Raw genomic sequence first — 26,537 nt, 5'->3', positions numbered from 1 at the left:
CTCTTTCCCTTTGCCTCATCCCTCTAATCCTTCATCTCTTTTGTCGGGGTTTGCCAGAATTTTTCCACTCACTGAGAACTGTACATAAGATAATCATAAGACAATTAGGTTTATTGTGCTGTGGATACTGTAATTATATAGCAAGAAACACAGTAATTTGGTGAGGGAAAAAGGTTACATTCTAAATATTGCCATTAGTTTATTACTCAGCAGACAGCATGCTGTAGTGGATCTAAAAAACCTGCCTCTAAACCAGGAAGATCTGGGTTCAAACCCTGCCTCTGTCAGATAAAGGCTGAAAATTTGCTTAATTTGTCAGTATGTAGGAAACTCTATATATAAATACTATAAATTTCAGGGAAGATACTAATTTGTGTGAGTAGGTAAGAATTCTCACCTGCGAATTCTCTGTACTTGGAAATCACAGATCTAGTCCATTTTTCCATCCATATATTTTGCTCTTTCTAAGCCTTAGTCCTGCTTATGTCCTATAGAACATTTTTCCAGGACCTAGTAGTTGAATGGCAGCTTAATATATGCTAATATATTAATATTAGTATATTAATATATACTAAGGATCAGGTTTTATGTATCCTTCAAAGCACAGCTTAAAACCCATCTTGCTGAAAGTTTCTTTGTAAGCTCTTCTCAATTTGACTTTCAGTATCACAGTGTATACCACTTAGCCCATGTCACCTTCTGATCTGTTTTTAAAATATATATCTAGGTTTGCTGATTGATTATTGGTTTATATCATGAATTCCCAAATAGATTGTAAACTCTTTAATGGCAAATAGTACATTTTATGCCTTGCAATTCTATTTGATTTAGACCAAGAAATGTAAATTTACTGTTTGGTATGGTAGTACAGAGCAAATACTTAGTGTTTAGTGATGGTGATTATAATACTTGACAGGTTATAGAAAATTATCTCAATTGTGTCTCAGTAACACTGTGAGATAAGTAATAAACATATTATTCTCCATTTAGAAATGAGGAAGCTGAGTGGTTAAGTAATAGCTAGTAATGGAGGGGAGAATTGAACATAGGACCTCCTGATTCTAATCAAGTCCTGCTGTCTAGACATTGTTACACACACTTTCATGAATATAAAAAAAAGAAATATTCACATCTTATTTCTCTTGCCCTATTACACAATCTATCTTTTCCATCTAAAGAACATTCATTTGGTCTCTTATGCCTATTGGCAACAAGAGACCAGAAAATGCCTTCAGCAATCTTGAATGGCTTCATCTCAATTATTAAATTCAAGCATAATATTTTATAGTAAAATGTTAAAATGTAAATAGACCCCAAGTACCTTGCCTTGGTAATCATTAAAATTTATTTTATTGGTTCATTCTGACTATAATCATGCACATACTCTGATTATAATGTGTCTTGATTGGAACAGCTCACTGGGAGACTTAAATTTGAGTCAAAATCTTTCTGGCTGGCTGTTCTCAATGCTTGCTATGGGAATCATTTCTGAGCTCTACATACAGCCTGATTCTGAGGTAATTTCTCCAGTAAGTTTTTCTCTAGTAAGTTTTTGCATTTAATTTCTCATGTCTTTAATTATAGGAGAGAAGAAGCCCATCGTGTGAGAGAGGGTCATGACTTGTCTTAGAGCATCAGGCTCTAGTCTGTCTTTCACTAGACACACGGAAGTCCAGGGGGTATTTTTTGCTTTATTCTTCTCACATTCTTTCCCCCACTCCTGCACTTTTCTATTTAATTTGACAACATTTATGAGTACTTTTACTAATATTCAATGCACTTTGCTTGAAGGGGAAGCTTAGTAATAAGCAGTCCCTGCCCTCAAGGAGCATCTCCTACTTAAGCTGGATATTTGAGTTAAATCTCCGTAAAATAAGTTACTTTTGAGCTCATCTTCTACTTATTTTTATACTAAGCCTCTTAGCAACTGGTTTCTTTATAGTCTTAGAAAGTTTAAATGAACTGTGCTTCTTAAAGGGAACAGATTATTTCAAGCAAAAAAAAAAGTGTGTGTACATCTGTGTATGTTTGTATGTATATGGGGGTTATCATTATCAAAGGTTAATTTTTTTTTTTTAAATAGAGGGAAGACGGGATAGGGGGGAGGGAGGGGAGAGAGAGAGAGAGACAGAGACAGAGAGACTGACTCAGTGGATCTCAAGAGAGAAAGATGGTGCCCTTTGTCAGTCTGGTGAAGCCTGTCAACCCCTTTAGAAACCAAACTTTAGTTTTCACATTTTAATACCATTTGATCTCTGAAAGTGTTCTCTTGTTTGTTGAACTGGAGGAAGTCATTCAACCAAGCTGACTGGCTTACCTATATTTATTACCTTATCTCAACTGGGTCCTCACACAAGCTTCCATTCCATTTATTTATTTGTTTGTTTGTTTATGAATTCTCCCCCCCCCCCCAGTTCACGTAATTTATTTTCTCTCCTTCCCATTTCTCCCCTCCCTCTAGGGGGAAAATAAAAACATTGTAGCAAGTATGCATAGACAGGCTAAAGAAACTTCCACATTGGCCATGTCCAAAAGTATATTCTCTCATTCTTCATTTTGAGTCCATCAACTTTCTATCATTGTGAGCCTAGTATATTTCCTCATCTGTCCTCCAAATAGAATTTTTTTTTCTAGTGAAAGGGTATTCATATTTTAGTAACTTTTGGGGGCACAATTTCAATTTGTTTTGTAGAATGCCTAGAGAGAGTCCCAGTTTTTACCAGCAATGCATTCATGTATTCATTTTGCTTCAGTACTTCCAAATATTTGTCATTTTTCTTATTTTTCTACTCTTCTAATGGCAGGACTTCACCATTCCTTGAATATGTTTACCCTGGCTAAGCCAAACTTCTATAAAAATTGTTTATACTCATTGCCTACACTTCTTCTTTCACTCCTTAACCCATTATAATCTGGCTTCTGACTACATCATTAAACTCTCACTCACTCCCTTGTATAATCAGTTGCCAAATGTAATCATTGGTACATTCACAATATCTCTTGAATTCATCTCCTTCTCGCTGTTCATATAGCTACTACCTTAATTCAAGCCATTATCACTTCTTGTTCATAATATTGCAAAGATCTCTTAGCTGCCATCAGCTGTCCAAGCAATTTTCCTTGTGCATGGTTCCGACCCTGTCACTCTCTTTCTGTATAAACTACAGACTCCCTTTTGTCCCTATCATCAAATAAATATAAAAGGCAGTTTGACGTACAACCTAGTCCAATCTAGTTTCTAGCCTCATTATTTATTATTTACTCATTATTATTGATTATTATTATTATTATTATTATTTATTATTCCCCTTCTGTCTGTTGTCCAACTAAGATGGCATTTTCTTGCTCTTTTTTTTAAAATTTAAATTTCCTTGCTTTGTGTTGGCCATTTGCCATTCTCAGAACGCAGTCCTTCCTCATTTCTGCCTTATGGTATCCTTTAATCATTTAGTCTGTAAGCACTTACAAAGCACTTAATATAGTCTATGTGCTTTGCTTTTATTTCCTCTAAGATTTAGCGTAAGTACTGCCTTCTATCATGAATCTTTTCCTGACCTCCCCCTCCCCACCCATACATCCCTAACTACTTTGTACACGCTTTGTGTTTATTTTTTTGTATACATGTTCTTTATATTTTCATCCCATTGAGTGTAGCCTCCCTGATTTCAGAGAGAGTGTGTGTGTGTGTGTGTGTGTGTGTGTGTGTGTGTGTGTGTGTGTTTATATGTACATGGCACAGGGGTAGTGTTTAATAAATGCCTTCTGACTGGATTGTTGAAATTGTTGTCCATTATGGAATTACAAGATTGTGTAATCTATCTGTCTGTCTGTCCATCCCTGCATTCATCCATCGATCTATCTTTGTATCCCTTGGTACCCTTCACATCTTGGAACTGAATGAGTAGAAATTTAGTGCAAGGCAATGATACAACTGTTTTTTTTCTTTTCGATATAAATACAAACTGAAGCTTTTATTGGCCTGTACCAAAAATGATCTGTCTTTATGGCAGAACTATGTCCTTAGGCCCTCTATTTAACATTAGGTAAGAGCTGTTAGTCACCCAATTCACAACTCTTTATTGAGTGACATCTTTTTGCTGAGCATTCTGACAGGGACTAGGTGTTGGGCATGGGAGATATAAAAGGAGCCAAGACAAGTCCATGCCCTTGAGGATTTTAGTCTGCTGTGGGAGACCAAACAGGAGCAACAAAAAACCAATGAGAGGCTCAGACCACACAGTCTGTAATCAGAGATTCAGAAAGGGACTTGTTTGGATTGTACTTGTAATCAATAGTTATGCTCACATCATGGGCTCATTGGAAGAATGCTGAAGGCAAAACTGCCATTCCTGAGAAAAAATTGCAGATGAATCAAAAGTGATGTTTCAAATAAAAGGATAAACACCAACTACTAGTGAGTAGAATTCTTTGTTTTATTTTGCTAGTATGAAGTGGAGCAGGTGTTATCTATCAAATTGGAGAACACTGGTGAATTCTGGCCAACTTAGGACCTCTCCCTTGCTCACTTGTATTATAACAATACATTTTATATTAAGTATTAACTGACACTGCTGAGTTTGGGGACTCTTCTGGAAGGGTAAAGAAGCCTAGGAGCCTAGAGCAGTCAGCTTAGACCTATAATATATGACATTGTTGAGATCAATGTAGGCACACCATTGGGATTAAGAATTCATTTTTATGAACAGAGGTAGAAAGAAAAGAAAAATACGGGAATGCAAAGAATTGTAAGTAGTCTTAGTCTCACAAACTTCTATGGCACATTTGAGCCTTGGAAGAGATTTAGGGGAGGCTGTTATAGCTGGTCATATGAACCTGGAGAAACATACTGCTCATTTTTAACAGAGTGGTCTTATCTTTTGTTTAATAAGCCAGAAGGCCAATACTAGGTTTATGGAACAATTCTGTACCTCATTTGTGTGTGCTGAATTAACAATATTAATTTTGTTTGCAACTTAGAATAACTCAAAATTCAGTTCAGCACAGATTTATTACTGTTGTTATGAATTTTATTTTTTAATAGGATAAATCTGTTTGACTTTTCTGGAAAGTCTTGTTGGGTAGATACAGCTGTTGTGATGTTAATTTGTCAATTGGAAGGAGTAGATATATTCAATAGATAGAATAAGGAATGTTGCCTTTGTCCTTCAACAGCTTTCAATTTAATTAGTGAGTAAAACTAACCCATGTTTACAATGGCATACGTGGGGTGTGGAAGTCTTACTCAGACTAATATTCTCAACACTCCACTGATAGCCCCAGCTGCCACCATCTCTAGACTGAAGGTTCCTGCTGCTTCCCTTTTTATTACCATCTTTGGTGCTTAGGGTTTCCCTGGAAAGACAACTTTCTCTCCCACTGCGTAAAGTCAGCTCTCTGGTCTCAGATCTCCAAGCTTTGTGCTCAGTTTTCTTTGGATCTCTGACAGAGGATGTCTTCTCCTTTTAATAGGCTTGCCTCATATCAATCAGACATGCTCAGTAATGGAAAAATATGCATAAATAGGTCAACAAGCACTCGGGTAATGGTAGTCCTTTCCCAATCAAGTAGATCCAACATTTCCCTGTAATATTAATGGGGTTGTCCAAATTTTGAATTGCAGGGAAATCCAATGAAAGACTCCTTTTGCCTTATTGAGTTATCCAGAATTATTCCTCTGTCGTCATCCCTTATGTTATATTTAGGCTAGAACTTCTCTAGGGCAGCTAGGTGATAACAACCAATAAGCATTTATTAAACAAGGGAAGCTAGATGGTACAGTTGATAAGAGGACTTTGCCTGGAGTCAGCAAGACCTGAGTTCAAATGTAATCCCAGACACTTACTAGCTCTGTGACCCTGGGTAAGTTTCTTAACACTGTTTGCCTCAGTTTTCTTAACTGTAAAATGAACCAGAAAAGGAAATGGTAAAAAACATCTTTGCCAGAAAAACTTCAAATAGTGTCACAAAGAATCAGACATGACTGAAATAAATGAACAACAAGAACTGTTCTAAGCTCCCTTTCAGCTCCAAAACTTTATTGTTCTTTTTGTTTTTATGGATTATATTCTCTCCCAGTAATCTCAAGGAAGTTTTTTCTTTTTGTGTTTTGTAACATGAAGAAGATGTTACATAAAGTTTCAAAAACTCATTATTATATGTACCTTTTAGAAACTTCCTTTTAAAAAGTGGGTTTTAAATTGTGCTACAAAACATTCCCAAGATCTTTCTTTAACGACACTTGTTAGGACCAGTATTTGAACTTAGGGTTGGAGGGTTTTGATGCTGTATGGGGTGTCCCAGAAGTCTTAGTGCAGTCATGAGCTTTAATGGCTTAGTAGGTTAAAAGTCTGGGGACAGTTTGTATGTTAAATTTCTGGTGTATTTTTTTTTTTTTATTGTCTACCACATTAGGAAGCACAATATGAAGTTGCGTGCTCAAAAACGTTGCCTTTTTTACTATGTGAATAACGTCAGAAGATGGTCCCAGAAGCTTGCAGTGCTGAATGTTCTGTTGTGGATGTATTCAGTAGGGAGTTATCGAGGCACTGTTCAGGCAGCAGTGTATGCAGGATGAGTGTTAAGCCAAAAAGATGCAAACTCAGGAGAGCAAGCATGAAGTTAGGAATATGAACATCTACCCATGTCTTTCATACTCGGTTTATCTAATCATTGAGAGCAGAAATCTCTTTGAAGTTGCTTTTGCAGTGGACGAAGACATTAGGTGGAAAAGAGACTCCATCATTTCCCAGAGGAAATTAATATATGACAAAAGGGGATTTTTTTTTTTATTTAGGCAAGATGGTCATTTGAAAGTACTTAAATCTGCTTTAAAAAAGCATATTACTGTGCCTGTATAAATGTATACATTTTAGAGGTAATGTCTTATCTTTGGGAAATTCTTTAGAGATATAGATATTTTAGATTAAGGAAAACTGTATTCTAAGGAATAGATGTTTTTTTAAAATTTTTTTTTTTAAGCAATCGGGGTTAAGTAACTTGCTCAAGGTTACACAGCCAGTTATTTCTGGGTGTGGTGCTAAGTATGTGAACCCGGATTTGATCCCCAGGTCATCCCGACACTGGGGCCAGTACTTTTACTCGCTGAGCCACTTGGCTGCCCCTAAGCAATTGGGGTTAAGTAACTTGCTCAAGGTTATACGGCCAGGTGTTTCTGGGTGGGTGCTAAGTGTCTGAGCCTGGAATCGATCCCCAGGTCATCCTGACACTGGAGCTGGTGCTCTTACTCGCTGTGCTATCTGGCCGCCCCGGATAGATGGTTTTTTATAGTGATACATTAGAATGTATTTTGTAAAAATATAGGCAGAAAAGACATTTTTAGTTTTATTTAGCTCCAAAAGTTTTTTTCTTTTTTGAGAATAAATTTATATGGATTGTTCCATTGCTTTTGATGCTTAGTCTGTATTTTAAATTACTCAGTATACTTTTTTCTTTTGGCCACCCAAGCCACTTTCATGTAACAACAGTACTGGCTATTGGGAACTCAGTCATCTTGTTGCAAATAATAAATACGATGACATGGAAAGCCAGTTAATGATGCACATTTAAAACTTTAGGAAATGACATTATCCCATAGTAACATAAATATGGCTAATTCATACACATTGATATTAACTTGTTCAGGGATTCCCCATTTCAAAACATATATTTTTTAAAATTTACTAGTCAGTGACTATATTCTTTTAGATAGCACATTAAGGCATTCAATTGGCAATGAATCTTTGTGTTAATTCCTAGTAATAGAATGTTTGCTGGTAACCTTGCCTTTTCTGATAAGACTTTATTAGTTAATGTTGGTTTTGCTGCCTTTGCACTGTTTTCTCAACCACTGTTTATGGTTTGCAAAATTACAGCCACCATAAATAAAGCATGAAAGAGAAGGAAGCGATAGAATAGACAATTTATTTTCATGCATTTTGGTTCGCCATGTAAATCACAGTTGTCAGAGAAAAGTGGAGTTTAATGGTCATTTTTAAAAACAAGTTTTAAAAAAAGTGCATTTTTTTTTACATTTGCCATATTGTGTTTTATGATTATTTCACATTTGGTTCAGAATAATGATGATTCAATAATGGCATTTTATTATTCAAGCTTGATGAACAGGATATGGAAAGGTGGTTTATTTTATCTTTGCATTTCATTGTTACTAACAGTTTAATACTGTGATAGATGCTGACTGTTGCTATGCAGAAGCAATATTTAATGTTTTTTAATGAAGTCATATTGTTAAAGGTAGAAATAACAGTAAGCCAGCCTGAACCCTTTTAGAACCTTGACGCAAACCCTCCTTCTCCCCATTATAATTCATGGAGCTCTTTCTAGCTTAATTTTAAATGTGTCAGGAGACTTGGGTGTATTAAATAAAGTTTTCTAAATTTGGCATTTTCAAACATATCCTATGTCCTCATGCTTTCTTTAGTCTTATTTAAATAACATTTTTATTGCTATTTCATTATATAAATCTCTTCTGTGTACAGTAGGCATTTATTTGATGTTAATAATTGTCTATAAGAGTCAAGAGATGGGTGAGTGCTTCGGATAATGTAAAAATCAAAAGGATGTTGCCTTTGAGCACTCTTGTTTGATTTATGTATAAGTACCACAAACTAGGCCAGATGTATCTGTTGACTTGCAAATAGAATTTTTAAGGTACTGAAGGTGTACATTTGTGAATATATTTGTTTAAAACTGCTCCTATAACAAAGTACATCTCATCCCAGTCTGTCGTTTCTACCAGTGGGGGACTTGAAGCCTTCCACACAGAGAAAAGTGCTCAATATTTGGATTCTTTGAGAAGGATACAGAGAGGCAAGAATACATTGCAATCAAAGACAAGGTTACAGCTGGATTTCCAGAGGGGGTAGCCTATGCAAGGAGCTGGCCTTGGTTGTGATGATTTTCAGGATGGGAAATCACATGGAAAATGATTGATGATATAGGTGAGAAACACTTTCCTAACTTGGCATCATGTTTATTCCAATCTCTCAGTCTACTAGTCCAGTTCTTTAGTGTGGGGCTGGCCTAGAAAAGAAAAAAAGGATTTATGTGGGAAGAGGAGCAGGTGTTTTATAGGGAGGGATGGGTCTTACTCAGGTGTGCTAGGTTGAATTCTCACCACTGGCGTGTCCTAGACCTTGAGGCTGTATGGGGCATGTTTGGAAGATTTGAGGCATAGAAGATTCCAGATATGAAGAGGTTACAAAGAAAGGTCCAGACAAGGTTACCAGGGAGGAGAGGGACCTTCTCTAGAGTTGAGATAATGTGCCCAATGTGCCATTGCTCAAGATACCAGATATAAAGTATTCAACTATTCTTGCCATCAAATGTGACCAGTTTTCTGTGTATACTTTGTGCAAGAGAACCTATGTAAAACAGTGAAAAAAGATTTGAAATATAATGATCCTTCATAGTCTAATTATCAGGGAATCAGACTTATCATGGTTGACCACAGTTTTGGTAATATCATTATTACTCAAATTGAGGACATATTTTCACATGGAAAAATCATTCAATGTGAAGGTACCTGGTGTGGGGACATGAGTTTTAAATATGGAAGTCTGAAAAATGGAGATATTAGCCTGTCCTCCTTTGACCTCTCTAACAACTGCCATTTTCTTTCTCCATCTCCAAATTTCTATTCCATTTGGCGTGAGAAATACAAGGTTAGTTTGATGTTGGGGGGAAAAATACACATGATAAACCATATTGATAAGAAAACCAATGAAAATGACATGCTTATATCAGTAGATAATGGAAAAAAGACTTTTCACAAAACATAGATCACTCTTTCATGTTGAATACATGGAAAACACAGGATAGAATGGACTTTTGCTTAATTTGGTTGGTGGTATCAAAGTCAGTTGGGTGGCCCACCAGATTGAGTGCTTAAGCCTGAAGTCAGGAAGACCCCGAGTTCAAATGTGGCTGCATACACAAAACCATGTGATCCTGGGGAAGTCACTTAACCCTGTTTGCCTCATTTTCCTCATCTGTAAAATGAGCTGGAGAAGGAAATGTAAAACCACTTTAGTATCTTTACCAAAAAAACTTCAAAAGTTGTCATGAAGAGTTAAACATGACTGAAATGACTAAACAACAACAACAACGATATCCATTGAAAACCCAGAGCCAGCATTATCTGTAATTAGGAATTTCCAGAGGTCTTTCCAATAAGATCAACAGTAAAAAAGTCGGGGCGGCTAGGTGGCACAGTGAATAGAGCACTGGCCCAGGAGAGAAAAGGAAGTAGGGGCGTCTATTGTGGAAGACATTCAAGAAAAAAGAGGTGATCCTATAAGGTGACATAAAGGATGATAGTGGAGATGGAAGAATCAAATGAGGGTTTTTTGAAGAAGAGGGAGACATGGACATCTAATCAGTGGACAAGAAGAAAATGAGGATAAGTTAAAGAGTGGAGTAATGGAGGAAGCCACTTTCCTGGAGAAAATGGGATGTAATGGAGTACATTGTGCATAGAAAGGGATTTGCCTTGGTAAGGAAAAGGGCTCCCTCTTCATATGAGCCAGGAATGAAGGAGGAGTGACAGGAAGCAGGCATCTGAATTATATAAGATGAGAAAAGAGGACAGAAGAGTGAGCTCTCTGCCAATCCTCTCATTCCATGAATATGGAAAAAGCAACCAAATAACATGCCAGCCTGTTCTCTTTTGGCAGAAGTAAGCAGGCCTTTGATGTTATTTTAGCAAACTACTTTTGAATTGGCATTCCCTATAGAAACACAAGACAACATAGATAAACCTGGACGTTTTCCTTGCCCCAGGTGCTTAAAAGTGATAGAAAAATTGTGTTGCCTAATATAAACTTAAGCTTTTTTAGGACTCCTGGGTTCAGTATAAGAACCCTGGGAATCCTCAATAAAACATGTCACTTGAGGGTATGCATGTACTCTGTATCACTTAGTTCATCCCAACCTTACATGACCCATCATTCTGTGATACATACTTAGATCTTGTCCAACTAACTGTTAGGTATGGTGAATGCTCTAGAGGGGTCTTCCTGTGTAGAGCTGTAAGCAACATGCTGGAGAATTCTCCACTTCACAAACGAGCTTAAAGCACTAGGATATAGACACTTGGTTAAGGACACAGAAAATGGTAGTCTGAGTTGAGTTTTACTTATTCTTTTGTCTTTTTGGTTGTTTATGGAACATTGCATTTGTTCTATTTGCAAAGGCTTTCCATCTAAAAATAAAATTCAATATGGAGACAGCATTCTCAGCCAACATAAGCTCTTTGTTGTCAGACAATGTAACACCAATCTGTCTAAATGCATCTGTCTCGGGGCTATGATAGCTTTACAGTCAGGGGAATATTATGTCTATGATGGAAGTGCAGTCTTGCTAAGATGAGATCTAATGCAATCAATAGACAAGCCACTTTCATTGTTTTCCTTTGATGTGCATCCACTTTCAGCCTACTAAATATATTTCCTGAGTCTTTTTAAAAAGTCCACACCCAATACCTGATTGGTTTGGATATACTTGGGAAAGAAGGCTATTTCTTCATTTGGTTACCCCAAACAACTATGCCTTTGAAACAAAACATATTACTGAAAAGTTATATCCAAATTGAATCACATTTCATACACATTAGAGGAGTGTAGTTTACTACTTAAAAGTAATACTATGCTGATTTTTAAAAAAATGACTAAATACCCCATCTGTTGTTTTGTGTTACTTCAGATCTGTAGACATTATTTTTATTAAGGATAGATCAAAATGATTAAAAATGTGCTATTTTTTAGCCCAGTCGTTGAAAGCATAGGAGAAAAAAAATCTTTTCCCTCAAACAGATTACTTCAAAGACTTGTGAAATTTTTGATGGAAATTTCAATTCTACCCTAAAAGAAAAACAAGTTGTTTTCAAGTGTTCAGTTGGATCTACAGAAGGAAGAAATTGAATGGCTGTGTTTATCGTGTGTCAGCCTCTCTCCCAACATGACAACAATAAATCCAAAACCAGGATGTATATCATTATTGTACCGTTTGTTAACTGAAGCAAGAGGGCAAGTTGGGAGAAAGAAATTACATGTGATAATAATGATGATAGTGCTTCAGAGTTTGGAAAATACTTGACACATATTATTCCTACAAGGACTCTGGGAGGTAGGTGTTATCATTGTTATTCCCATTGTATGGAAGAGGAAACCTAGGTTGAGAGAAGTTAAGTGACTTGCCCAGAGTATCCTAGCTATGAAATGCTTTGAGGCACTATTTGTATTTAGGTCTTCACAACTCTTCATCCTGCTTTACCACCTAGCTGCCTCTAATTATTAAGAAAATAGCTCAAAATATACAGTCTGCTAGATTATTCAATATGCATCAAAGTAAAATGAACCAAACTTTTTTTATTAAGTTGCCAATGCAGGACTTTTTTTTTTTTGGCTAGACCACCATCATCCTTCAAGCGATGTGGGTTCGTATCATCATCCTAAATCAAATGAACAAAACATTTTTGTCAAGTTACAAATATAATATATTACTCCTCTCCTAACTTCCTTCTTTCTGTCAAGTGCAGCATTATTTTCTAGTCATGAAGGTGTACTTTCTGTTCCCCCACCTCAAATTCTGTCACTAAGTTTTCTTGATTTTTTTTTTTCCTCTGTAACCTCTCCTCTTCACTTAAGTAGCCACCACCTATAATTAGGTCTTTCACCTCTTCCCTGGATTATTGCAATAACCTGGCCTCCTCCCAGTGGTCTGCCTACATTCTAGGTTAGGCATTCATCTTTCATCCTCTACCTACCTGCCAGTTATACAGGTCTGACCTTGTCATAATCCTGCTCAAAATGTTACTGTGGTGCTCCCTTATTGTCTTTAGAATAAAATTCACGCACCTCTGTCTGGCCTTTAATCTTCCTTCACTATCTTTCCAGACTTACTGCGCATTGTTCCTCTTTGGCACACTCAATGTTGCAGCTAATCAAGTTTATTTGCTGTTTGTTTCTGAGAAACAATCTTCTTTTTTTTGTTTCTCCACCTTGGTATGGGCTATCTATCCTTGCCTCACTTTCACCTTTCAAAATATCTAGCATTCTTCAGGTTCACTGCATTCTCATCTCTTACATGAAGCCTTCTGCTCCTCTGCAATCCCCATCACCATGCCTTTTCTTCTGACAAAAGTTCTTTGTGTTTATTTCACATATATTTTGCATTTATTGATATATTTATATACTTTTCTCTCCCCCAACTACTGAGGAAAGGAACGGCTCCATTTTAATGTTTCTATCCCTAGGGTTTAATAAAATTCTTGGCAGACAGTGGTAGTAGGTACTTAATAAATTCCTACTGATTGATTAGTTGGTTTTGAAAACAAGAAAAATGGCAATTTTTAAAAAGAAAAGAATGTAGCAGGTTTTTTTAAAAGCTGTTTTTCCTCTAATTTCAACTTCAACTTGAAATGATGTTATAGTTTCTCTAGAAAATCTAGTGGAAAACATTGAAACTGTGGTATAATAAGATTTTCTTTTTACTTTTATATTATCCTGAATTTTTAAAGTTTCCTGTACATCAAATCCCACTAGGTTTGTCTTTTCCATTGGCTGTACTCTCCAGAGTCAGCACTTTTGGTGATCGTGGGAGTAGAAACATATTTCATTGTCTGCATCCCATAGTTTAAATAATTCCAAAGAAGCAAATTCATCCAGAACCCACTGTTCTTCAGATTACCTCAGGGCCTCAATTGACCAATTAGAGAGCACTGTGGACAATTTACTAGAACAGAACAATAGCTTAAGGTTAGTAATTAATAGTTGGTGTACTTGCACTAAATCACATGTCCCATTTTTCATTTGGACTCAAGGAACAAAAGACAAACTATTTACCCCAGTTAATATTTAAAGACATATTTATAGCCAGCAAAAGGCATAAAGTTTTTCTATATGTATGTGATTGATGCAGAAGTATTATGCAGCTGGTGTTCCTTTAAAATACTATATCCATTCTGGTGGTTCATGTGCCTTGGTTTATTTTTATCTTTGAATACATATTAAAAATTCAGTAGGTCTGGAGAGAGCGAAGGAAAAAATGAAAGAAATACAGTTTGATAGTGGTTAGCATTATTATGTATATTGTACACATATAAGCACACTATTTGTGGGCCTGCATAATTGTATGCATATAAAATATGAATATACTATACATGCATACATTTGACATAATGACATGCATATCTGATTACATATGCATATTTATATATTTATTCACACATAACACCATCTGTTTCATTTGTTTTGCATAGATATTTAAGCTAGGGGATATCATTGTTTTTATGTTAATAAGATATGCTGATCTAGTGTTTTTCATACAGTGTGTAGTCATGATTTGGGGAGGCTCTTGACAATCCTCTCACCTCTGATAATAATTTTTAAAACCTGGAAATTGACTTGTAGTGGCTTGCTTAGTCCATGGACAAGTGCAGCCAAATTTGTCCATCAACAAATGTTTCTGATTACTTACTCTGTCAATGCACTGTGACTCTATATCAAGCACATACCTCGTGCAAATCCTGGTATTTCAAGCTACTTACTTAGCTCTGAGGATATTATTCCAGGTTTAAAAATCTTTCAAAAACTCATTACTATCAATATTGATTACTTCAATTTATTAACAGATTATGGTTAGAACATACTTGAAGACAACATATAATCCCATTTCCTAAACCCTGCAGGAAACATTGGAATCATTGCAAAGATATTTCCTTTTATATCTTTAAATCAGGGAAGTCATCACTGCCCCTTGCCCCCGCCCAGTTACTATCCTGTCTCCACCTTTTGAAATTACTTTGTATTTACTGATATATTTTATTTGTTGTATTATATTTACTGTACTGTGTTGTAGTGTATTTGCTGTAGTGTATCCCTGGAATGGAGTATCCTCTCCTTGAGGGCAGAGAACATTTGATTTTCACTTTATTTCTAAGTTCCTGCACACAGTAAATGCTTGATGAATATTTCCTGAGTAATAGGTGCTTAGTTTAGTCACTTGCACTTTTTGGGGGGACAATAGTGATGATGGTGGAGGGGGCCTGGGGCTGTAGAATTCATTTGCTCTGGGTAACTAACAGTGGAATGGAGGAAATGCTAAAATGGGGGTGGAGGTAGGAATCTGGAAACATTTCAGTTTGTTGTGACTGAGCTGAACATTGAGTGGAGGGAGGGATTTCTAAGAACTGAGTGAAAACATTTCAGACATGGGAGACAGCCAGTGCAAAGACACATATACAGGATTATAGACATTCAATCATATAAATTGGATATCAACTAGTGGGTGTAATAAGATAGAATAATGTAAAAGCATTCTTGAAAGATGGGCTACCCAGAGCTTTTGGTACAATGCAAATAGTTTGTATTGTATTCTAGGGAGTCACCAAAGTTTTATAAGTAGGGTTCATCGTGACATGGTTTAGCCTGTACTTGAAGAATATCCCTGTTATTTTTGTGAAGGATGGCTTGGAGAAGGGGAAAAAGCAAAACAAAACAAAAAAACCTGGCCTTTTTTTTTTTTTTTTTTTCAAAAGAGGCAATTCATCTTGAAAACTCTCATTTAGTTAGCTTATATTCAGATAAGTCCCCGGACTTCTTTCCCTCTATGCTACTACCGTTGCCCATATTTCAGAATTATAATAGTAACACACAACGTCTCCTTGGGTTTTTCTCCAGGACAAATAAGTACAATCCTGCAAACACCTGAAATTCTTCTGCTTGTCTAGATCCTCCAGCCACAGCCTCCAAAATGAAAGGAAGAGAAGGGAGATAGTGGAGTCCCCTTCCCTTGTGCTCTCCTTTAAATGGTTTCGTTTTTTAAATCTTGGGCACTTTGTTCTGGTCTCATTCTAAACACATGAAAGCTCTTTTCATTTTAATACAGCAAAAGGTTTGACAGGGCTTTGTTTAATTTTTTGAAATGTCATTGGGACGTAATTTTCTAATTGGAGGAAACCGAATGCCAGGAATGAATTCTTCCCGTCAGCTTTTTCTTCGGTGGTGAAAGTCCAAAGCAACATTTCAATTCAATTTATATTTTTTAATCTCTCAGTGATTATGCAGCATTCAAACAATAATAGGAAGGGGATTCAGCAGTAGGGTGAAAAAATAATAAATTCAAATGAGTTGATTAGACACCATAAGGTGTCATAAATAATACTTGTTTACTAATTTCATTGCAAAAACAGATAGTCAATACCTTATGTTAGAAAGATGCATAAGAAGCATTTGGCATAAAACTCGACATTTCTTGCTGATTATACCACTAAATATATGGTGTAGAACATTCTATATAATATTTTAGTGTTACTAGATTAAGTTTCATAAACATTTTCTCCTGTAGCTCAAGTTAAATTTTACAAGGTATTTTTATATTTTGTTGGAATTTGAGACTAAAGAAATTTGAAAACAGGATGTTTTATCCTTTTGTCTTTTCCAGTTCAGTTGGTCAGAAATATCCATGTGGCTAATTGTAAATTTTTTTTATTATTACTGTAACGTCTCATTTATCAGGAAATGAGATGTTGCCATGATTGAGTTTGCAAATAACTGAATCCTGAGTGATGAAACTTTATTTTAATTTTCTAATTGAAATCTTTATAAAACATATTATATACTTCCCTGCGGTAGCAAACAAAGTACACTGAACATTGTTTAATCTTTTTCAGTACCATTGTTATGACCTTTAGCTTTTTAAGTAGAACAAAAAGAGATTTAGGCATGGCCTATGGCAAAAGTCCTTAACTTTTTTTTGTCTCATGGATTCATTTGGATGTTTTGGAGAAGCCTGTGTACCCTTTCTCAGAATATTTTTAAATACTTAAACTGCATTTATACATTTTATTTATACATACAGGCATATACATACACGTGTGTGTATAATGTTTTTTTTTTTCCCCATCCAAGTTTACAGAAGCCATGGAATCTTTAAGACTGAGGAAGCCTTTGCCTAAAGGAGACCTGAATTCATATCCCAGTGCTGGCACTTTAGTAGCAGTCAAATGACCCTGGGCATACCACTTAACCTTTTTGTGGTAATATACTAGCCTCCTGCCCTCTCTGCTTTTGAGTGTTGGGAAGAAAGTGCTTTATAGACTTTGAATTGCCATTTCAGTATGCACGGTTAGAGAGATGGCCTTAGAGCCAAGAAGACCTGAGTTTAAGTCTTACTGCTTTCACTTTATATGACCCTGGGTGGTAATTAATTCACTTAACCTCTCAGTACTCTAGGTAACTCCTTAAAACTTCCAAAGTTTAGAGAAAGTACCAGTGCAAAAAGAGAATTTTTTCTTGGGGGAATTCCTTGAATTGATGAAATCATAGGTTTTGCCCGTAGCTTGTCACATCCCAGAGATGAAAACCCTCAGACAGAAAAGAGTTGTATAGGGCTTTGTTTCATTTGTTAAAAAGTTATTGTAACATAATTTTTCATTTTTTAGAAACCGACCCTATGCATATTATTGAACTCTTCCCTAGGTGTAGTACATATGTAGACTGTTGTGAGATATACTTTATGTGGTCTCCTGAGTGGATATGGACTCCAGCCTCATATTTTGTATGAGTAACTGATGGCACTTTGCTTTGTGATTCTTGGCCTCTTGAATTGGAGACTGTGCAGATTTTAAGGTCCAGTGTAATCAAACATTAGTGCTTTATATTAACCATTCTTCTTGCCTCCAGTATACCCTTCAAAAAACAAAACAAAATCACAAAATAAAACAAATTATATTCAACTGAAAAAATCCAAGAAACCTTTTATGTTGTTTTCTCCTTATGAATGCCCATTACCTCAACTGCATAATTCTAACATTTTTATTCCTGTATCATGCATGTAACATACTCTGTTGACTTCAACCCAACCATTTACCTCAATTAAAACTGCTAATAGAACTGATATTGAGTGAGGGGAGCAGAACCAGGAGAACATTGTACACAGTAACAGCCACAGTGTACAAGGACTGATTTTGATAGACTTAGCCCTTCTCAGCAACAATGCAATGACATAAAACAATTCCAAAGGACACATGATGAAATATGCCAGCCTTATCTAGAGAAAGAACTATTGAATCGGAATGCAGAATGAAGCAGACTATTCTCTTTTTTTGTATTGTTTTGTTGTGTTTTTTCTTTCTCATAATTTTTACCATTTGCTATAATTCTTCTGTGCAACATGACTAATGTGAAAAATGTGTTTAATAGAAATGTATGTATAGAGCCCACAGCAGATTGCAAAGCCATTGTGGGGAGGGAGGGGGAAGGGAGAAGGAGAAAATTTAAAACTTATGGAAGCGAATGTTGGAAACTAAAAATAGATCATTTAATTTAAAAAAAATGAAAAAAGAAACTTGATAAATATGCAAGGAGATTTTCCCATAAGTTTAGTAATGTATATGAGAAGTATTTGGAGGCCAAGTTTGCTCTGATGCCTCTAAATCGGCTGTCAGCATCAGAGAAACAGCCCCTAGTAGATAAGGTGTACATTCCACCTCTCTTTTCTGAGTCATCCTTTGTTCTTTCATTTTTAATAGAATTCCAGATGGATGCAATATTCACAGTTTTGACTTTTATAATGGAATTGCGAGATGTGAATACTGTCTGCATGATGGATCAACACTCTTATGAAAAATCTTCTGTAATATAATTTCACATTCTGAATGTTACATGGTTCATAGGTTCAATCAACCTAGGGAGTATAAGGGAGGAAGATGGTAAAAATATTACTGGGCACCAACCCTGGTTCTCCTATAGAATAAGCTCTACATTTATCTAACCAAAAAACAAAACAAAACCAACTCTGATATATTCAGATAAACTTTGGGTTCTTAACTTATTTTGCCCATTATTATACATAAATGTGATGAAACCACTCAGTAATAAATACCTTTCTGACCTTGTGGTCTACAATTAACACAGAAATGTTTGGCAACTTTTGAAAACTCGAATGATGATGGAATTTTCTAGTCACCAGATATTTACTCTTTGAGAGCCAACAGCATTAGCATACACACCTGAACAATCTCTCCTCACTCAGCTTCAACTTGAGGACTTCTTTTGCAGTGCCGCCTGTCTGGGCAGAGGTTGAAAAAGTCGGTCAAAAGAAACCAGTGCCCTCAAAACTTGAAAACTTTGTAGGAAGTTGAGCTTTAAAATGAATTTTTTGAAAAAGCACCTGAAGTCTTCAAGTTCATGGTTACTGATTATCTTTCATCTACTCTATCTTCTGTCCATTTCATGGCATGTCTTGCTATCAGACATCAAAACCACCGAAAATGTGCCAATCTCCGTCAATTACATTCACTCACGGAAGTATCGCCCAACAGAAAAAGGATGCTAGACTTAGAATAAAAGGTCTGGGTTCAGATATGGCTCTACTATCTCCTTCATGTGGAAAATGGTCATTGTTTTTATTGCTTATGTTCAAAAGGAGGATTTTTCCCTTTCAGAAATTAGTGACAGCAATCCAATAAAGAGTCATCCATACAATAAAGAAAACCAAAGAACAAAAAAAGTAACTTTTCATGGAAAGAAAACCAGATCTCATTGTATATATCTTGAAAGGCAGAGACACCCTAAAATATTAGACACTGTACTTATCACTGAGAATGGCTAAAAGCTTATGCTTCCTTGTAACACTTTTAACCACTTTAAATTTACAAACAGCAGTGAAGCATATTTTTCATAGTGAAATATTTATTTTATCCATCATGATAGCAAGCTGCTCCATGTTGATCATGTTTGCAAATATCTTTTTTACCATGAGAATGGTATCTAATTTTCAGCTGTTGAGATGACTTATTTTTCAAAGAATTCTGTTCATGTTATCACTATAATAGATCTTATTTAGCAACTCTCTCCCCCCTGTACCACCTCTTCCCTTCTCTTCCCCTTTCCTTGACCCTTCCCTTCCCTTTCTGTTTCTTTCTTCAACCATGCATTTCCAATTTCTTACTAATCCCCTATGAGTTACATCTGCTATTTGACGAGGGCATCAGTAGGGCTAGTGATAGGGACTTGAACTGAGATATCATTGTTATTTAGGCAGTTTTCAGATGAGGGAACTTCTATGAAGGTAGATTGGTACCTTCTCTGCAATTCAGAGTCTTGCTGCATTTCCTAAAACTGTGAAACATAAAGTGACTTGTCCAGAGATCATATAGATTAGAGCATTTCAAAAGGATGACTTAAAACATTGTCTTTATGATAGCAGTACATGTCTTTGAATTGCCAAATTTCCTGTACCTATATCACCTACTTGTTTATTAAAAATAAAACAGCATCTCTTCTTTCACCTATTCAGTACTTCATTATGAAAGTAGGAGTCCTATATGTCTTCTGGCATAGTGTAGAGTCGACTATAATATTTACGCGTGTTCATTGATACCATAGGGTGTATTCTACAATATGTGCAACTGTCTTTTTCCATTGATGTATGCAGTATTATTGAGATGATATTCTACTGTATTCTACTATTTGCCTTGTATCTTAGTGAATGTCCTTGCATGGTGCCTTCCCTCCACTCTCTCTTCCCACAGCCCACAATGATGTCAAATTGAGATTAATTTGAGCAAAAATATATCTCAGAATCTCAGTTTACAATAGGCCATTTGTTCTTGCTCTTCTCTGTTCTCTTCATTACAAAATAGGGGTCCAGGGATATGGATGTAAAGATAATAATTATTGATAGATCACATTTATGTATTACTTTATTATTTACAAATTTTATTATTTACTTTTTTGTTTTTACAAACTTTATTATTTACAAAATACCTCTCTCCCAAAAATCCTGTGACATAAATTGGGTGAATATTTTTATTTTACATATATGTCATGGGAATGTCATTTCTAACATGACAGAAATCTTACAGGCCATTATTTTGGCAGATGAGTAAACTGAGTTCCAAAGAGTTTATGTGACTTTTTCTGTGTCATAGAACTAGTAAATGGCAGATACAGGCCTTCATTTTGACTATAAATATAGAGGTCCTTAGCTCTACAAAATAAGGCACTTACACTTCCCATAGTATCTGGAACATAATAGATATAAATAAATAAAAGCTCATTGACTTGAATCTTAAACTTCAATGGTTTTCATTGCTTACCAAATAAAGTATTACTTCCTAGTTAGGCTGGCATTCATGACCTATCCTCTGCCTACAGTGTACTTTTGTGTCCTTTCATGCTATTCTTCTTCAGATGTACTGTATTGTACATAAGTTATGCTATTCATCATTCTCCAACTCCCTTATTTATTTCTCCAACCTCAGTATCTCTTTCTGCTTCAACTCTCGGGTTCAGGTCTGCAATGAATTGCTTCTACATTTATACCTGTTGAAATCTACCCCACCTCCCTCCCCCTTTTTTGAAGGTTCAGCTAAGTTTCAGCCTCACCCATGAAACCTTCCTTGATTACTTGATTTGTCCACTTTCAACCTTCTGAGGTGTTTCCACCCCACCCTCCCCCATATTTTATAACTTGTTTGCATGGGGTAGCTAAGTGTCATAGTGGACAGAGTACCAGGCTTGAAATTAGGAAGACTCATTTTGCTGAATTCTAAGTTGGCCTAAAATGCTTACTAGTTGTGCAACCCTGGCAGGGTACTTAACTGTCATTGCCTCTATTTTCTCATCTGTAAAATGAGCAGGAGAAGAAAATGGCAAACCACTCCAGTATCTTTTTTTTTTGGGGGGGGGAGGACAGTTGGGGTTAAGTGACTTGCCCAAGGCCACATGGCTAGTTTTTGTGTTAAGTGTCTGGGGCTGGATTTGAACTCAGGTCCTCCTGACTCCAAGGCTTGTGCTCTACTCACTGTGCACCTAGCCGCCCCCACTCCAGTATCTTTATCAAGAAAACCCCAAATAGGGTCATGACTGAAACAACCGAACAATTGTTTGCACACTTTGTCTCTCCCTGGTGTGTCCTCTCCACCACCCCCATTTCTATCTAAGCACTACATACCTTCCAGTTACTCATATTGCCATCTCACATTCATCTTCCATTCATTGCCCTCCATCACCTTCCTCATATCCAAGTGTTGGCATTTCTGCCTCCATAACATCTGCTGCATCTATCTCATTCTTTTCTATTCACACAGATATGACCCCTGTTTATACCCTTTGTTACCTTTTGCCTGGACTATTGTGTTATCCTCATAATTGGTCTCTAAACTACCCAACTTCCAAAGTGGTATTCCAAAAGGACATCTCTGACCATGTCACTAGACTACTTAAACAGCCCCACTTTGGCATTGAAGCTCATCACAATCTGGCATGAGCCGGTCCTCCCATCTGGTTTCACATTCTTCTCTCTCTTCATTCCACCCATCTGTCAGCCTTGTTTTTCCCTGTACTTGACATACCCCGTCCTGTCTCTGTAACTTTGCATGGACTGGAGCTCCATTACTTCTGGATTACTTTTCCTCAATACTAGATTCCTTTTAAATCCCTAGCTTCCTTCAAGGTTCTGCTCAAGGGGCCTCTGTCGAAAGAGGCCTTTCCTGATTTCCTCAGATGTCTCTTCCTGAAGCTCTTTTTCTTTCACTATGCCTACTACTAATAAAATGATTCAGAATCTATTTTTTATTTATTTATCTGTACAAATGTTGTTTTTTTCTAGTACAATGTAAGCCGTTTGAGGGATTGTTTAATTTTTTTGCTTGTAGCCCGAGAACCTCACGCATAGTAGGCATATGCTTGTTGAATTGAATTGCAGTATCCTTTCTATAAGATAGGGCAAAGTCTTTCTAATTTCATTTTTGATCCTTGAGCCACTTTGGGGCAGGTCCTGTTTTGTATTGGTCTTGTCTGAAAATAGGCTAATTTCTCTATGGAATCTTGACAGATAATATAGATTGATGTGTATACACACATATTATAGATTCCCAGGAGAACATGTAATTGATAAATCAGCATCAACTTTTAAGTTCTATCCCCTTAATTTCTAAAACTTTAGTTCTTTTCATTGCTCTTTCTCCACCTTTGGATGGTCTAGAAGCAGGAGAGGGGAACCTGCAACCTTGAGGCCATGTATGGTCTTCTAGATTTTTAAGTGCGACCTTTTGACTGAATCCAGATTTTACAGAATTACATTTGGATTCAGTCAAAAAGACCTCACTGATGGACCTAGAAGGTTACATGTGTCCTCAAGGCCACAGGTTCCTCATTGCTGGAGAGGCAAAGTGGTAGAATAAATAGAGAGCCAACTAGGAAGTCAGGAAGGTCTGGGGGTTCAAGTACTACCTCTAACACTGTATGTGATCTTTGTGAGCTACTTAAACTCTCAGCTCCCTAGGAAAGTCTCTTAAGATGATAATTTAAAGAATAGTTGTTGGTCAGAGTTGGTGGAGTGAGTTTCTTTATTGGGAACTCCTTGCATCAGTGAATTCAAAGGTTGAGACAAAACAAATAAAAAAATAATTTTCTATTACTAAAAAACACTAATCTTACAGATAGCCTCATTTGCCCCACTCACAGTTATATATATCACTCATGCTTTCTCAGTAAAATCAAATGCTATACATTTTCCAGCTTTAGGTGACGTCATCCTAGTGAGAGCTTTCTGGCAGTCTCTGAAGAGTATAAGCTTCTACTGGCTTGGGAATGTTTCTTGAGTACCTTTTTGTGCTCTTTTAGTCCAGTTCTTCACTCTTTATGTATCTTGGAACTCTTTTGTCATTTTGGCTTATGGACCCATTCTCAGAATAATGTTTTTAAATAATTGAGGTTAGTGAAAATAAAGATGTATTTTTTTTCCAACACAAGTTCATAGACACTGAAATATACCCACTAAATGAACCCTTTTAACTGTCCTGGCATCCTAGGTTATTAACTCTCAATCTAGTCTATCCTTTCATTTTACAACAGAGTTAAAGCACTTTCCTGAATTCACACTAGTGACTCAGACAGTGAGCATGTATTTGAAGTCCAGGTCATTTAATGCCAAATGCAGGATGCATTTAGATTGCTTTAGGAGTGGCTTAGGTTTCTTTAGATTAGTTCAGGGGTGGGGAACCTTTGGCCTGGGGTCCACATGTATTCCTCTAAGTTCTGAGGTGCAGCCCTTTGACTGAATACAAACTTCATAGAACAAATTCTCTTAATAAAAACCTTTGTTGTATAAAACTTGGACTCAGTCTTAAGGCTGTACCCAATGACCTAGAAGGCCACATGTGACCTGGAGGCTAAAGGTTCCCCACCCATGATAGCATAGATTCAGAATTAGAAGAGACCATAGCAGTAATGCAGTCTAAGCTATTCTTTTATAAATGAGGAAATTGAAGTTGCAGTTTAAAAATTGCCCATTAGAACAGTTGTGCCACTTTAGGATGAACTTGAGATTGCAATTTTGAAATGGAAAAAGAAAGGAAATGAATATAGAAATTATATCTTTATATATTTAGAATACTAAAGAAAAAGAAGCCACATTAATTTTCACATGGATACCCAGAGCCTGTCCAACTGCATTATAGCAAACCCTCGTGGAATCCTAATAGGCTTCCAGAAACTCCAAGAACTTCCAGGAGTTATGCAAGCTCTGATCCAACTCTAGGCCTTAAGCAAAACACACCAGGAAGTTAGTGAGCTTGGCTGTCTTTGTTTACATAACCTGTTGCCAAGGAACATTAAAGTGCTAACTATGTATCTATGGATGTTATAGTACAGCCTGTGTTTTTGCTTTGTTGTTGTGTGATGTGTAATGAGAAATCTGTCATAGGAAGCTTATACCTGTCCTTAAGATTTCATGTCAGAATACTGAGTAAACTCTTACAGGCATTGATTATGTTGATTATTTTGGACTCAGTTTCAAGGGGATTTTCCTTTCTTCTTTCCTTTGAGTGTCCTTTTCATCTGTAACTTCTCCATTGGGCCCTGAATGACATTCTTCTTTTTCTTCTTTCTTCTTCTTCCTTGTCTTTCTCCCCCCCCCCCCCCCCCCCCCCCTTAATTCTCCCTTCCCTGAATGATGAAAGAAAGTAGCATGTGAGTCCTCCAGACCATTGGAACATTATATAACACAGGCTATAGAACTGTATAGACTTAAGAAACCAAGCAGTTCAATCTCTAGATTTTCTAGGGGTCCTCAGGCTCTGAGTCTGTGTGGTGAAGCATCTGCTTTTGTCTTTCCTGGTATTTCTGGTCCTTTGTATGGGGCCTGGCACGTAGCTATTCACAAGTACTTGCTTTACATGCATAAAAGTGCAATTATATTTGATTAGGAAAAAAAAAACCCAAACTGGGTGTTACTCTCACATACCAAATCAGAGATGATTTGATCTCTCCTTTAGTTTTCTCTCTTGATCTGATAATCTTTTCTGTTCTTCCCAGGCCTTGTAAACCTCCTTTTGTCAGTAATTAGACAAGATTCATCTTCTTGAATAGCCCCTTTTACTTAGAAAGGACACTGTCCCCACCGTATTTTAAGGATTAGACCATATGTCCTCTAAGGTCCTTCCAGCTCTGAAGTGTTAGCATCCCATGAGGGCAAGAAGTACATTTGGATCCAGTGGAAAGAACATGGAATCAGAAGTTCTGGGTTTGTTTCTTACTTTCTCTGCTTGTTCTGTATGTGAGCTTGGACAAGTCACTGAAACTCCCTAGGCTTCACTATCTTTATCTAACAAGTGAGAGCTTTGTACTATGGATATTACTTCCTGATCTTAATTTTTAGTACTACTAAACTGGATTGGACTGTTGGGACATAAAACTGTTGTTTTTTGTGTATTTCAGATTCTTTGGTAGCCAAATGCTCCTTTATAAACAAGAACCCCTCCTCTGTTCCTATCAAACCACCATCTTAATTGTCATTCAGCAGAAAAATGAGTCAGTTCTGTTCAACAAAATGATTTTCATAAGACAAGAGAGACCTCTTCAGAGAAATACATTTCAGAGGAAAGCATTTAGTGTAGTTTCTTTCTTGCTTTTTTTAAGAAACATATTATGATTGTTCACAGCTCAACATGAAGCATTAAGTGTGACATGGTAGATGCCAAGGCTGCAATATTAAAGGACATCAAGATGTTGGAAACTAATTTTAAGCCAAGTGAAGATTTGGGAGGCAGACAGGGCACTCAGAAAACAATAGCAAGAGTACAAGACACCAAATAAGTGAAAGTAATACATTTTTATAGATGGTAAATTGATGTTTGTGTAGGTTGAGGAATATAAGTGACTTTTCCTTTTGTCCTTTATTATGGAATGACTGCTCAGGTTAGAAAAGGTAGATGGCCATTTGACTTTACAAAATTATCCATTTCTTACATCAGACACAAAGTCTACAATCATTAGGATCTGGAAGGACTTTGGATATTCTTTCATCCTTACTCTTGCCCCATCTCCTTAAAATTTGTGGGGGAAAATGGATAACTGACGCTCAGAGAGATAAGTGAGTTGTCTGTAATCACACTGCTAGTTAGTGAAATCCCAGATTACAGCTCAGGTCTCCTTTATAGTTCTGTGCCATTTCCACTAACATGACTGTATTAGTATGATTTAATGAGGTTCGGATCCACTCCTATAAATGAC

At 36.5% G+C, this 26,537-nt stretch overlaps 1 protein-coding gene across 4 annotated transcripts in view; it reads left to right on the top strand.

The window, feature by feature from the left end:
- The window catches only part of LOC138156969 (thiamine pyrophosphokinase 1-like), a 481,181-nt gene that overhangs the window by 137,932 nt on the left and 316,712 nt on the right, over positions 1 to 26,537 (top strand). The window lies entirely within an intron of this gene.

The sequence above is a fragment of the Petaurus breviceps genome, unplaced genomic scaffold (genome assembly GCF_028583685.1).
Source record: "Petaurus breviceps papuanus isolate PSGF00001 unplaced genomic scaffold, PetGlider_PUasm1.0 111, whole genome shotgun sequence".
Lineage (NCBI taxonomy): Eukaryota > Metazoa > Chordata > Mammalia > Diprotodontia > Petauridae > Petaurus > Petaurus breviceps.
Note: the sequence above shows the minus strand (reverse complement) of the source record. Positions and strands in the feature narration are given on the sequence as shown.